The sequence below is a fragment of the Temnothorax nylanderi genome, unplaced genomic scaffold (assembly GCF_030848795.1).
Source record: "Temnothorax nylanderi isolate EJ_2023f unplaced genomic scaffold, tnyl_v1.0 TNYL_tig0021_pilon, whole genome shotgun sequence".
NCBI lineage: Eukaryota > Metazoa > Arthropoda > Insecta > Hymenoptera > Formicidae > Temnothorax > Temnothorax nylanderi.
This window is the reverse complement of record NW_027249083.1, coordinates 107750-122465: the sequence shown is the minus strand read 5'-3', so window position 1 is coordinate 122465 and position 14716 is coordinate 107750. Positions and strand designations below refer to the sequence as shown.

Genomic DNA, 14716 nt, shown 5'->3' with positions numbered 1-14716 from the left:
ACTAACGACTTACGACAGTTACGACACCCATTGTAGACCGGGCCTAAGACTTTAAGACCTTTTTATTGATTAAGACCCGATCTACAATGGATGTTTTAAGTCGTAAGTCGTAAGAATTGGCCAATCACAGTTCATTATTCTTCGACCGCAAGGAGAATAATGGACTGTGATTGGTCAATTCTTACGACTTACGACTTACAACACCCATTGTAGATCGGATCTAAAGCCCCGGACACACACTTTTTCGTAACAGTAACAGTAAAGTTTCGACCAATCGCGTTGCTCGATTCGGGAACGTACGGCCGTACGACACCTCCAGTTGGCAAACAAATTAAAAATTATTGAAAATTATCTTATCCAATCGTTTGGAAATCATTTGGAGATATTTGGAAAAAACTTTTCAGAGTTTGGAAAACCATACAATAATCACAATTAATTAAAATCAATTAAGCGTATAATTAGCAGAAAGTGTCTAAAAAATATTTTTTTTAAATCCAATCGCTCCAGAATCATTTGGATAAAGTGTCGATATAATTTTTATTATTTCGAAAACAACTCTATTCTAATAAAAATTAATTAAAGGCGTCCAACGGCGGGTATGCTTCACGGGCTTGGAAAAATTAGCGGGGAAAGAAGATTCTGTTGAGCTTGACTCTAGTCTGGCACTGTAAGGAGACATGAAAGGTGTAGCATAAGTGGGAGATGGCAACATCGCCGGTGAAATACCACTACTTTCATCGGTTCCTTACTTACTCGGTTAGGAGGAACGCGTGCCCCGAGGGCTTCGTGCCCCGGCGGTCACGGTGTTCTAGAGCCAACCCACGTAGCAAGCACTCGTCATTTTGACGTCAAATGACGTCAAAAGACGTCAAAATGACAGACTTTTGACGTCAATTGACGTCAAAATGACGAGTCTTGCTACCTGGGAAGCGTGTCAGAGTGGCGTGAGGCCTCGCGGCCGATCGCCGTTAATACTCCCGCGTGATCCGATTCGAGGGACGCCAGGGTTTCGTTTTAATGGCCTAGTTTACACCGATCTCTTGATACGCGTATCAAATAGTATATTTGAACTGATCAGCCAATAATTGAGAATTTAGAATTTAGAATTTAGAATTTAGAATTTAGAATTTAGAATTTAGAATTTAGAATTTAGAATTTAGAATTTAGAATTTAGAATTTAGAATTTAGAATTTAGAATTTAGAATTTAGAATTTAGAATTTAGAATTTAGAATTTAGAATTTGGAATTTAGAATTTGGAATTTAGAATTTAGAATTTAGAATTTAGAATTGAGAATTGAGAATGGAGAGTTTAGAATTACTAAGTAGTTTAATTTATGGAATCATGTTACTGTACAGATTAAATTATTTAAGATTCTTTACATTCTTAAGATTCTTGGTGGTGATAATTAGTCATGATTTAATTCTTACTAGAAGGAAGAGGTGATATCTATTTGTCGTAATTAGATTTCTTTTATATAAAAAATAGAGGGAATAGAAAATCGGGTTTGAATAACGGATACTGATATTTCTAAAATAAATAAATATTTATTTATCAATATTTTAAGTAATTTTAATCAGTTATCTAATAATAAACTAAATTTTATTCATACCTAATTTACAGAGCATTTTTAACCCTTAGTCTGTAAACGTTTTTTTGGCACCTTTAGTCTGTAAACCTGGGTCGTTTCCCTGGTAACCATCTCCGATAGAAAACGATTAAAAACGGCTATATCTGTATCGTTTTTAATCGTATCTTATCGGTTCTATCGTTGCATATTTAGAAGACAGATAAAACATTAATCGAATCGAATCGGTTTCTATCGTTTTAGATCCGAATAAGAAAATAACTATACAAATTTTATAGTTATGAATCGTTTTCTATATGTACAATTATTGCCCGTCTGAATCAAACGTATATACACGATATAATATATATCGTTATTTATGGTAATAATTTTACCGTATGCATTAATACGGATATATAAGAATAAAATGATAGACATCTCATCGATATTTATATGACTTAACCGAACCGATACATTTATCGTTTCTTATCAGGATTTTCTGACATATAACTTATCATCTTCTTTACAGCAGCAAATCGGTTCGTTTTCTATCGTATATCCATGATATAAATTGAATCGTTTGAAAGCCTTCTACTTTGCATATGTTTTTATAAGGTTAAAATGATAGACATCTCGTCGATATTTATACGACTTAACCAAACCGATACATCTATCGTTTCTTATCAGGATTTTCTGACATATAACTTATCATCTTCTTTACAGCAGCAAATCGGTTCGTTTTCTATCGTATATCAATGATATAAATTGAATCGTTTGAAAACCTTCTACTTTGCATATGTTTTTATAAGGTTAAAACGATAGACATTTCGTCGATATTTATACGGACTTAACCGAACTGATACATCTATCGTTTCTTATCAGGATTTTCTGACATACAACTTATCATCTTCTTTACAGCAGCAAATCGGTTCGTTTTCTATCGTATATCAATGATATAAATTGAATCCGCATCAACCAATCGGCGATTAGTTCGCGACAATCCCGCTAGTTCGCGCATGATGGAAAGCGCTTCTCGTATTTAAAATACATCCAGTCATAATATATAAGCAGACCCCCTGCGAGGCAAAAAGCAGAGAAATCCAGTATCGTAACTGGAGGGATCTCTTCCTATAAGGACCTTCTGGCGCTAGTTGCCCCGTTCCCGGCGTTCTTCAAAATGATAAAAACCGATTGAAAGAAATGAATCGGTATGAATCTGATTCCTATTCGTAACGATTGAAATGGATTGACTAAAACCGATTCAAACGATTCATTAACCATATTAAAAACGATAGAAACTGATGTGCAGTTGATAAGACATTTACGATAGGATCCCAAGTATTTTGTAACGTGAGTTTCTGATGGAGTATCGTAAATAAACGATTCACTAACCGCATTAAAAACGATAGAAACTAATGTGCAGCTGATAAGACATTTACGATAAGATTCCAAGTATTTTGTAACGTGAGTTTCTGATAGAGTACCGTAAATAAACGATTCACTAACCGTATTAAAAACGATAAGAAATTTTTTATCGTTTTCTATCGTTGGCGGTTATCAGGGTTTCGTCCTGACGTTTTTTTTAAGTGTTAAAGTGTTACAAAAAATCTAAAAAAATTCATGGAGGTAATTCAAACCTTCAATTTGAAGTATCAATCATAAAATTATTAGCAATTTAATTTTTTCACATAATTTTTATTTAAAAGTGGAGCAACTACAACTACAACTGGTAAAATCATGTTTTACTAAAAAAATCATAACTTTAAGACAAATAAAGATATCGAAATGAATAAAAAAGGAAATTAAAGGGGAAAAGCGTATCTTTCATAAAAAAAATAATGCATGCAATTATTTTGAAATGAAGTGCTTAAGTGTTCGCCGCAAACCTCGTTTTTTCAAGAATTACGTGTCTCCTGTGACGGCCGGAGGGGGACTGGCGCCTTGAAACTCGGTAGGCGGGTTCTCGGGGAGCATAACTTTTTTTACGGATGCGCAGTGGCGCCCTCTTTACCCGTTTTCAAAAGTTACAACTACATTTGATTTTCGCCCGGACGAAAACGACCCAGGTTTACAGACTAAGGGTTAAAGATACTGTTACAAAAGTGGTTCTTTCAATGCAACAAATTCTCAATCCACAACATCTTCAACACCTTCCATATCTTCATTATCTAACGATACAACTTCTAATTTCATTGACGCTGCATGTTATACTGGTCCCATAAAGTTATCCAAACACCGAGCCATGGCATACATGGCTACACATAATGTCTACACTATAGTGCAGACATTAAAACGAAACCCTGGCGTCCCTCGAATCGGATCACGCGGGAGTATTAACGGCGATCGGCCGCGAGGCCTCACGCCACTCTGACACGCTTGGCTCTAGAACACCGTGACCGCCGGGGCACGACCTCGGGGCACGCGCTCCTCCTAACCGAGTAAGTAAGGAGGAGGACTGATGGATGGGCGGTGGATTAAACGTACGTCGGAGGATGGCTGATGGATGGCCGATGGATTAAACGCACGCCGGAGGATGGCCGGTGGATTGAACTTACGCCGGAGGATGGCTGGTGGATAGCCGATGGATTAAACGCTCGCCGGAGGATGGCCGGTGGATTAAACGCACGCCGGAGGATGGCCGATGGATCAAACGCACGCCGGAGGATGGCTGGTGGATGGCCGATGGATTAAACGCACGCCGGAGGATGGCTGGTGAATGGCCGGTGGATTGAACGCACGCCGGAGGATGGCTGGTGGATGGCCGATGGATTAAACGCTCGCCGGAGGATGGCCGGTGGATTAAACGCACGCCAGAGGATGGCTGGTGGATGGCCGATGGATTAAACGCACGCCGGAGGATGGCTGATGGATGGCCGATGGATTAAACGCACGCCGGAGGATGGCCGGTGTATTGAACTCACGCCGGAGGATGGGTGGTGGATGGCCGATGGATTAAACGCTCGCCCGAGGATGGCTGATGGATGGCCGATGGATTAAACGCACGCCGGAGGATGGCCGGTGGATTAAACGCACGCCGGAGGATGGCCGATGGATCAAACGCACGCCGGAGGATGGCTGGTGGATGGCCGATGGATTAAACGCACGCCGGAGGATGGCTGGTGAATGGCCGGTGGATTGAACGCACGCCGGAGGATGGCTGGTGGATGGCCGATGGATTAAACGCTCGCCGGAGGATGGCCGGTGGATTAAACGCACGCCAGAGGATGGCTGGTGGATGGCCGATGGATTAAACGCACGCCGGAGGATGGCTGGTGGATGGCCGATGGATTAAACGCACGCCGGAGGATGGCCGGTGGATTGAACGCACGCCGGAGAATGGGCGGTGGATTAAACGCACGCCGGAGGATGGCTGATGGATGGCCGATGGATTAAACGCTCGCCGGAGAATGGCCGGTGGATTGAACGCACGCCGGAGGATGGCTGGTGGATGGCCGGTGGATTAAACGCACGCCGGAGGATGGCTGGTGGATGGCCGATGGATTAAACGCACGCCGGAGGATGGCCGATGGATTAAACGAACGCCGGAGGATGGCTGGTGGATGGCCGATGGATTAAACGCACGCCGGAGGATGGCTAGTGGATGGCCGATGGATTAAACGCACGCCGGAGGATGGCTGGTGGATGGCCGATGGATTAAACGTTCGCCCGAGGATGGCCGGTGGATTGAACGCACGCCGGAGGATGGCTGGTGGATGGCCGATGGATTAAACGCTCGCCGGAGGATGGCCGGTGGATTGAACGCACGCCGGAGGATGGCTGGTGGATGGCCGATGGATTAAACGCTCGCCCGAGGATGGCCGGTGGATTGAACGCACGCCGGAGGATGGCTGGTGAATGGCCGATGGATTAAACGCACGCCGGAGGATGGCTGATGGATGGCCGATGGATTAAACGCACGCCGGAGGATGGCCGGTGGATTGAACGCACGTCGGAGGATGGCTGGTGGATGGCCGATGGATTAAACGCTCGCCGGAGGATGGCCGGTGGATTAAACGCACGCCAGAAGATGGCTAGTGGATGGCCGATGGATTAAACGCACGCCGGAGGATGGCTGGTGAATGGCCGATGGATTAAACGCTCGCCCGAGGATGGCTGGTGGATTAAACGCACGCCGGAGGATGGCTGGTGAATGGCCGATGGATTAAACGCACGCCGGAGGATGGCTAGTGGATGGCCGATGGATTAAACGCACGCCGGAGGATGGCCGGTGGATTGAACGCACGCCGGAGGATGGCTGGTGGATGGCCGATGGATTAAACGCTCGCCGGAGGATGGGCGGTGGATTAAACGCACGCCAGAAGATGGCTAGTGGATGGCCGATGGATTAAATGCACGCCGGAGGATGGCTGAGGCTGAAATCCCATGGTGCGGAATGGAAGTGCGGAATAGAGAATGCGTCATAGACACAGCCAATCAGAGCTATGCCGCAGTGTTTACGATTTTTCCTGCATGCGTTCGTGGCGCAGTTGCGTTAAAGATTTGCGTCATAGAGCCATAACCTTATACCTCTCATGTATACTTTCATTAAAACTTTAATAGACTCTTCAACCATCATTATTTTGGTTTCCATATTCACACAAAACAGTTTTAGCAAAAAACGTCAACAATACTGTATGGCGTGTATGATCGAGACCAACAGTACTGTGCCGAGGCTGCATCACGCATTCCGCATTCCGCAAATCTTTGACCGGCCTGTTCACATGGTGCAGAAAAATGACCAAAAATGCGTCAATGCAGTTCAAAAATTTAAAAATATTGTTTTCAACTTTTTCATATTCAATATAAAATTTCATTTAATGTTATATTAATAATTATTATTGCTATTACAAAGATTATTTTTTATAAAAACGTTTGAATTATTTTAATAAAATGTTTATTATAGCAATTATTTTAATTCCAGATGCGTCATTGCTCGTCTATGACGCACCATGCGCACAGGGCGGGAGACATTTGCAGAATGCGTTGATGCGGCATAGCTCTGATTGGCTGTGTCTATGACGCATTCTCTATTCCGCACTTCCATTCCGCACCATGGGATTTCAGACTTAGGGCCGTGCCTTAAGTTCTTGACTGTGATTGGCTGATTTGCTTACTGCTTAAGTTCACGGTCCTTACTGCTTAAATTTTTTCATCTGCCCGAGCCTTTAATATACCAATATATCTTATAGCGGTACAAAATTAACGTATGCTGAATATTCTGTTTCTCGTGTTTCGATGAATAGTCTATTATTGCATATTTTTTACGTTGTTTCGTGGGCCCATATTAGCACATTGTACAAGACGATAATTTCTCTCTCAATAATATTTCGATCTGAGGAAGAAACGATTCAAAATAATGGTAATGCGAGCTTTCGCACAGTCGGCTCTTTGCGCTTGTTTCTTTATAATATAAAAGATTTTTATATTATATATAAAAATTTTTTCGCGGGAGACGCGGAATATAAAGACTTTTATATTATATAATAAAAATTGTTGCAAGAATTGAGCAAAGAACCGATTACGCGAAAGCTCGCTTTACTATTCTTCATTTTGAATCGTTTCTTCCTCAGATCGAAATATTATTATTGAGAGAGGGATTATCGTTTCGTGCAATATGCTAATATGGATCCGCGAAACAACGCGGAAGATATGCGATAATAGCGCATTCATCGAAATACAAGAAACGGAATATATATTCGACGTACGTTATTAATTCTGTACCGCTAGGTATATTAAACGTTATCAGGTAAGTATTGCCGGCGTCGATACCGTAGGCATGCGGGCGCTCGACTTTATTTTTCGTACGCCGTGCCGCGTGGTGTTTACAAAAACGGTCGCCGCGCCGCGCGCCGCGTCGCCCGCGGCTAGTGTTGGTCAAGGAAGAGTTAAGCCAATGGTGTTCCTTTCGCTGATTGGCTCCGCCATTTATCGACAAGAAGTTAGTGGGAGTGAGACAAAGCTACGGTATTGGCACAACTCTACTTACAGGAACTCTACCCGCGGCCCGCGGCCCGCGACGGTCGCGCTCGCACTATCATTCACGTTCCGATGCTCGGACAGGCAGCCGAGCGAGCGACTCCGTGTACGTAGCGTTGTTCCATCGCGATAGCCAATCACGATGATATCGCAGGTATATCAGAGAGATGCAGCCTTTATTTTAACCATCCGTTATCCCGTTTGCACAACCGATGCTAATTCCCGCCGTTCGCGACTCACGAATGTGGCCGAAGCCGCTGATTCGTTGCGCAGCACGCGCCTCACGCTCCTCTACAGAAAATCGAGTCAAGTGAATACAGAATTAATGCACGCCGAATATTCCGTTTCTTGTATTTCCGTTCCAATCATTCATTGATATATTGAATAATCTGGCCGTCGGCGTCGCTTTTGCACTTCGAGAACGCAGCGTAATACGCGAATCGTCGGATTATCGTGGGATATTTAATGTGACGGAATATATGTGAGTCGCGTGATTTAGAATAATGAAGCGCGATGATGCGTGGTGTGTCGACCGTTTAATTGCATTCGTAATTGTGAAATTCTCGAGGAATTTATGCGCTCGAGCTGTGTCGCAGCGTGTCTCGAGCGTGTATATCTTCGAACGGTTCGCTCGTTTCAATTCGGCCATTGCAGCGTTGACTCGACTCGCGTTGTAGCCGCGCGGCATCGGTATGAAGTTAGCCGCGCTCAGTGGGAAAAGCAGCTCGGTGAATCGTCGGATTTAAAATAATAGAGCGCGCCGTATAGAACAGAGATTGTTTCATCTCGGGAGTGTCTAATATAAAGTGTCGCGATCGTATTATTACAGTTACTTCGTACTCGATCGCGAAATATTGCACAGCGATTCCGTGAGTGTCCTGTGCAACGGAAGGAGGAGTGGAAGGAGGAGAAGGCCTGACCACCCAGACGTTCTGAGAGGAGAAGGAGGCCTGGCAAAGAGCATCGGGCCCCGGCGGAGCAACTTTGTGGTGAGTGTTATTTCTTATCTTAAAATTAATAGCTCTTTCCCATTTATTCGGGCCAATTTATCTCGGATAAGTAAGAAATAATCAAATAATTAGAGAGACCGAAATTTTATCTAAAATTTTATAAAAGTTTATTCTCATAAAGGTTTTCCCCGGGAAATAGGTTAATTATATTAGTAAATGTAATTAAAAGACGAATTAGACGTATGTAGAAATTATTTCTTGAAACATTGATTATTTTCAGCGTCTATTTAATTTGAATCTTTCATTTTTGTGTTACAGAATCATCGTAGCTACGTGGCTGAATAACTCCGCCCGTTGCGCATCGGTCGGTGAGTGACTTTTTTTTTATAATGGGGTGATAAATCTGTGAATATTAGTTGTATATTTATGTATTATTCTCATCTAATAATGCAGATAAGTGCAACTTGTCACAGATCCGTTACCCTAAAAATGGATAGACTAAATCAGACTAGGTTGAATAATAAATCCTAGAGCTCCATCATTTATTGATTTATTGTGTTTACGGGAGACTGCTCTCGCGTAACATATATGTATAACATGCCGATTTTATCTTAATCTTTTATAGTCTGTCCATCTAGTAGCTCTTGGCTTTGCATCAATAAATAAAACAAAATAAAATGACGTGAGATCCAGTAAATATTTTATCGCGAAGCAGAATAATTTTCTTGTGTTATAGAAATATCTGAAAGTTGATAGTTTTTATATCTATTTTCTATTATATTAAAATGCATAATATAGTCTAGTAAGATGATACATATTTCATATGTCGTATTAACCATAATTTTAAAAACATTTTGTAATAAAGTAACAAGTTATTTATATAAATATATATGATATTTGTGAAAATTTATAAAGACAAATGTAACTTGCGCGAGAATATGACAAATTCTTTATATTGATTACGATACTTATTGCATGAATATATTGCTTATGAAACTATATTCCCTTTTGGATCTCACGTCATTTATTCTGAATGTTGGATCTCACTTGATATTTGAGGAAGATCAAATAATGTTCGCGATTTATTTCGCAGTTCGGTTCGCGACTCAGATTATACTAAAAATTGTTTGCCTCTTCGTTGATTTATTGATCGATTAATTTTTAAATTTTGGTTCTTTCGTGTACAATGCCATTTAAATTCAGATATTTGCGATAGAGATATAATCGCGACGATTTCGATTAAAACTTAAAACGCGGTTAACATATTCTTTGCATTCTTTGATATATAACTCTTTCTTGCTTTCTATAATTTCGATTTCTTGATTGAAAAAGGTAATAATTACGCGTGTTGAGAAATTAAATGCAAAATTAAGTTAAATTTAAATTTAATTAATATTTTATTTATGAACGTGATTATTTATCTTTTTCTTATATAACTAGACACTACAGACGCGCGCTTCGCGCTCGCTATTTAGCTTTAACATTATGCTATTACTATTACACTATTAACTCCTTGATACACACAACTGTCAAAATATACAATGACAGCTGCAAATGAAGTAAGCGCAGCAAGAGAACTAATCGGCATCGCGGAAAAGCGACAACAATAAACTTTACATCTCTTTTTTAGATATGGATTAACGCGCTTTCGTTAACGACCGTAATGATTCATAATCGATAATTCGTAACCGTAACGTTATAATCTACCGGCACTGATAATCAGCCGGTATCGAAGGAGTTCGTCTCCTTCTCATTTTCTGGCTGATGTACAGCCAGAATGGATTTGGCCAGGAACAACCCAAATAGGTAGGTCCAATCTGACCACAAGAAATATGAAAATTACACATCATATACGTACGGTCTATATTGACCAAAATGTAAGTGTAAATCGCGATTAGGTGATTCCGCTAGATTTATCCAACACAATTAAGTACGATTAGATACCCATAGTATCCGCGGTTTTACTTCTCATTTGTGTAATAAATAAGAATACGGATAGGTAGAAGTTCGCAAATAGGTATAAGCACAAATGAACAAAAATACGAAGAGGCAGGAAAATATACGAATAGAAATACGGGTAGGTAGGAACTTAAACATAATAAATTAAAATATTAAAAAAATTAAAATACTGCAAATTAAATGACACTTGATAAAAAATAAAATTCTGCAATTGCGAAGTTAAATTTATTTTTTTTAATTGGATATAATTGAACTACTTAATAATTTACATAAATACTTAATAAATTGAAATACTTGAAATATGAAATAAATACTTAAGTTATAATCCATATTTACATATATCCTGATAAATAAATTCAGCTCTCTTCGACCTTTCTGAACAGTTTTGTAAACGCTTGTTGAGACGATTTCTGCATCACGATTAGTATCAGACACCCTGTATATAACACTAAACGGAATATAATGGATTTACCGAAACAGCTAAAACGCAGCGAGTTGTGGGATTATTTCGACCGATTAGAAGATTCGCTGATAAAGTGCAGGAAATGTGAAAAAGAAATTCAGGTATCTAGAAAGAACACGATAAGAACATTAAGGACACACTTAAGTAGACATGGAATATTTCCCGATAAAGAACACACACTACCTGATAAGCTACGGCAATATTACTCGGACTTACCAGAACATAAGGCGAAATGTAATAAATGTGGAAAAATAATATCTTATTTATCGGACTATGAGAATTTAAAACAACATATAAGAATAAAACATAATACAATAATTCAGAGTCTACATGAGTAAGTACACATTCAAGCAGTTATTAATTTTACCATTATTTGTTCTTTTTGATATCCTACAACTTTCGTCTAAAACGTTTTTCCATATCTTCTATATTTTTCGAGATATTTTTGCCTAGGGCATTTAATATGGGACATACTGTACATATGGCGAATGCTTCTCACTTTATTATTATTTGCCGAATAACAGAAAAGTTGATTTTTTTTACCTTTTCACGCTGGTGTTGTTCACAATCACACTTATCGTCTTTCTCATGATTCTTTTTGCGCGTTACCGCTTCTGTTTCAAACGAGTGTCAACAAAAATTCTTACTCCGGCATGATTCTGAAGCCGATATGAAGATTCCGTCAAATTTCGTCGAGCTACGACGAGTTTGCCATTTGGGTCTACTTTTTGTTTAGTCCTTTTTATGTTTTTAGAGTGACAAAAGTGAAAAACTTCCGGGGCAAAGTTAACACCACGCCGTTTCGTCGGCTCTCAATAACAAACGATGCTTGTCATGCAGCCGTATGGCTCATGACAAATGTGTGCGCACGTTCGATCGCGAATTTACCTGCATTAATTGTTTTTCAGACATAAGTTGAGATAAAGATAATTAAAAGTTCAGCAATTTGTGTTCTCATTATTTCCAATGATTGTTTTACTTTATTCCGAATTTTTGTACTTTCTAAAAACACGATAAACAATGTATTTTTATTTTTAGACAAAAAAAATAAATTCCAGATCCGACGTTTACATAATTAAATCTTCAATAATTAAAATTAAATAACATTAATAACATTAATCTCATGATATTACTTTTATAATCTTTTTTGTTACATTTGATTTTATGTAAATATATATGTTAAAATATTCTTATATATATGTTACAATATTCTTATATAATAACATTCTTAGTTTAAATATTATTGCAATTAGGATTTAAATTAAACTTTATTAAAATCTGAAATTTAAATTAAAATAATAAGAAACTTAGGATTTTTTTAAATGTAATATTACTTTTTCAATTCTTTAAAATATATGTCTATTTAGTTTTTATTAAGGAGAGCTTTGTTTTTTTACATATTGAGAACACTTTTTATAGCACTTTAAAATTCGAGACATTTTTCAAATTTATGTTCTGAAGTTCTGAGAATAGAAATTTGATTAATATATCGATGCCAATACCGATCGAATGTTATTTTTCTAGTTGACTGAAAGTTTTTAAGCGATTATATTAAACTTGGCAAATAAGGGTTGATAGACAATTCTCTCCATTCTTTAATCGACAGCTAGCTTTTATCGCCGATAAATATCTTACATACGAACTATATGATTCTTTAAGATTTGGTTGATTAGATCCAGCTTTATACGCGATCAAAGGTCCATTATTTTTTTAGAAATGTCTGTGATAGCTATATAACTTCCGCAAATTTGGAGATATCGGGCTATTTCTAATTCTATTATCTTCTTCGGTCTTTTCTGCCCCTATAATTTCATATATACTTATTTAGGATTTGGTTGATTAGACTCAACTTTATACGCGATTAAAGGCTTTATATGCGAATGTATAGACCATGTATAGACCATGTAGCCTGAACTCCCAAAGTCAACATCGATTTGACATTGCGTCGATTGTAAAACCCCACTTGTGCTACTATATATAAGCTGACTCTCTATCAATTCATAAAAAAATTAAATTTAAAATTAAAAAAAGTGTGCAAATTAGAAACTTGCACATTGCTTCCTCATCACTACATGAGGAAGCCAAACTAATAAATACTAATAATTATGCATCGAATAAAATACAAGCTTCCTCATAAGAGGAGCTTCCTCATAAGAGAAACTTTGTGAGCGAAATAAAATAGGAGTAATGGTAGCGATCTGTAATAATGAGGAAGCAATGTGCAAGTTTCTAATTTGCACACTTTTTTTATTTATAACTTCCATTGGAAATGAGTTATTCAATAAGATCTCTCTAACCGTGTTAATATTCGAAAGATGGAAGCGTTTTTCAGCGAGTAGGATGGCTCTGTCAATTAAACTTGTTACTGTGTTTATTTTATATTTTAAAGGGTGACTGTATGGAAAAATAATTAATATAGCGGAAAACGTAGGTTTCCGATACCAATCCGTAAAATCAAACTACTCCATTCCTAATAACCACGGTATCCAGAAAAGAAAGCGAATTATTGCGTTCTATATTTCATGTGTAAACTTAAGGCGTGGATGGTAGTTATTAAATACCTCGAGTATATCATTTAATTTTGTGACAGGTACTATAGCGAAGATATCGTCCACATATCTGCGAAAAAATGGTATTATAAAATCAAGCGCACCAAGACAATAGGTCTCCAAATCATCCATTACAATATCGGCTAAGATTGGAGAGAGTGGAGAACCCATTGTGCTACCAAAAACTTGTTTATATACCTGGCCGTTAAAACAAAAACATGTAGAGCTTAAAACCAGATCAATGGCATACAAAAACTGTGGTAACGTAAATTTAGTCTTTAAAGAAATTATGTGCCATCTTTTTTCAATTCCCTTCAGCACCAATTCTTTCGGAATATTAGTAAAGAGTGCTGTAACGTTAAGTGAAACAAGGATTTGATCACTATTGATAGTTTCTTTTTTAATAATCTGTGCAAAAGACCAACTGTCTTTTATAAAGGATTTAGGCCTACATCCTGACTCAGACAAGACTTCATGTAAAAAGCTTGCTATGTTATACAACGGGCTACTCAGTGTCGAAACGATAATGCGTAAAGGGAAACCATTTTTGTGAACCTTTGGCAATCCATAACATTGTAGGAGATTGCCATTAGTGCACCTTAAGCAGTAGAAAGTAGGATCATCAATGATCTCACTCTCCGTGCCATATGTCTTAACTAGTTGGTTGAGTTTCAACATTAACTTTTTGTTTGGATCCTTATTTAATTTTTTATATGTGGATTCATCCTTAAGGAGAGAAGCAGTTGGTTAATATAATCACTTTTGTTCATAATCACAGTAATCTGGCCCTTGTCAGCTTTTGTAACCAATACATCCTGATTATTTTGTAAAAACTTTTTGCATTTTTTGTGTTTATTTAAAATAAATCGATCTAAATAATTGATATGAGTATCTTTATTAAGGAAAGTTTGTAATGACGATACTATTGCACTCCGTATACCATTAGAAGCATCTGACGGTATTTTGTAACTATTAATCTCGACATTTTTTATGGTATCTAAAGTAATGCGTAATCTATCTTTTTCATCATAATTGGTAACAGGTAAACTAAATTTATCTCCTAAACTTAAGAACTGTGATATGTTTTTTGGAATATTCTTATTACTAATATTTACTATCCATTTCGTTCTGTAATTATTAAAAAACCCTTTATATATATTATATGCTTTTTGAAATTCCTATTGAATTTATTAATGGCCTTGTATTTAAGTTTATTGAATTTAGTTATTTTATGTAAGTTTTTAATTGATCAG

At 38.2% G+C, this 14716-nt stretch overlaps 1 long non-coding RNA gene across 1 annotated transcript in view; it reads left to right on the top strand.

The window, feature by feature from the left end:
• Positions 1-14716, top strand: part of LOC139769263 (uncharacterized) — a 48919-nt gene that overhangs the window by 2157 nt on the left and 32046 nt on the right. The window contains exons 3-4 of the long non-coding RNA XR_011717509.1: positions 8372-8531; positions 8811-8860. This is a non-coding gene — a long non-coding RNA (uncharacterized lncRNA). The remainder of the gene's footprint in view (positions 1-8371; positions 8532-8810; positions 8861-14716) is intronic.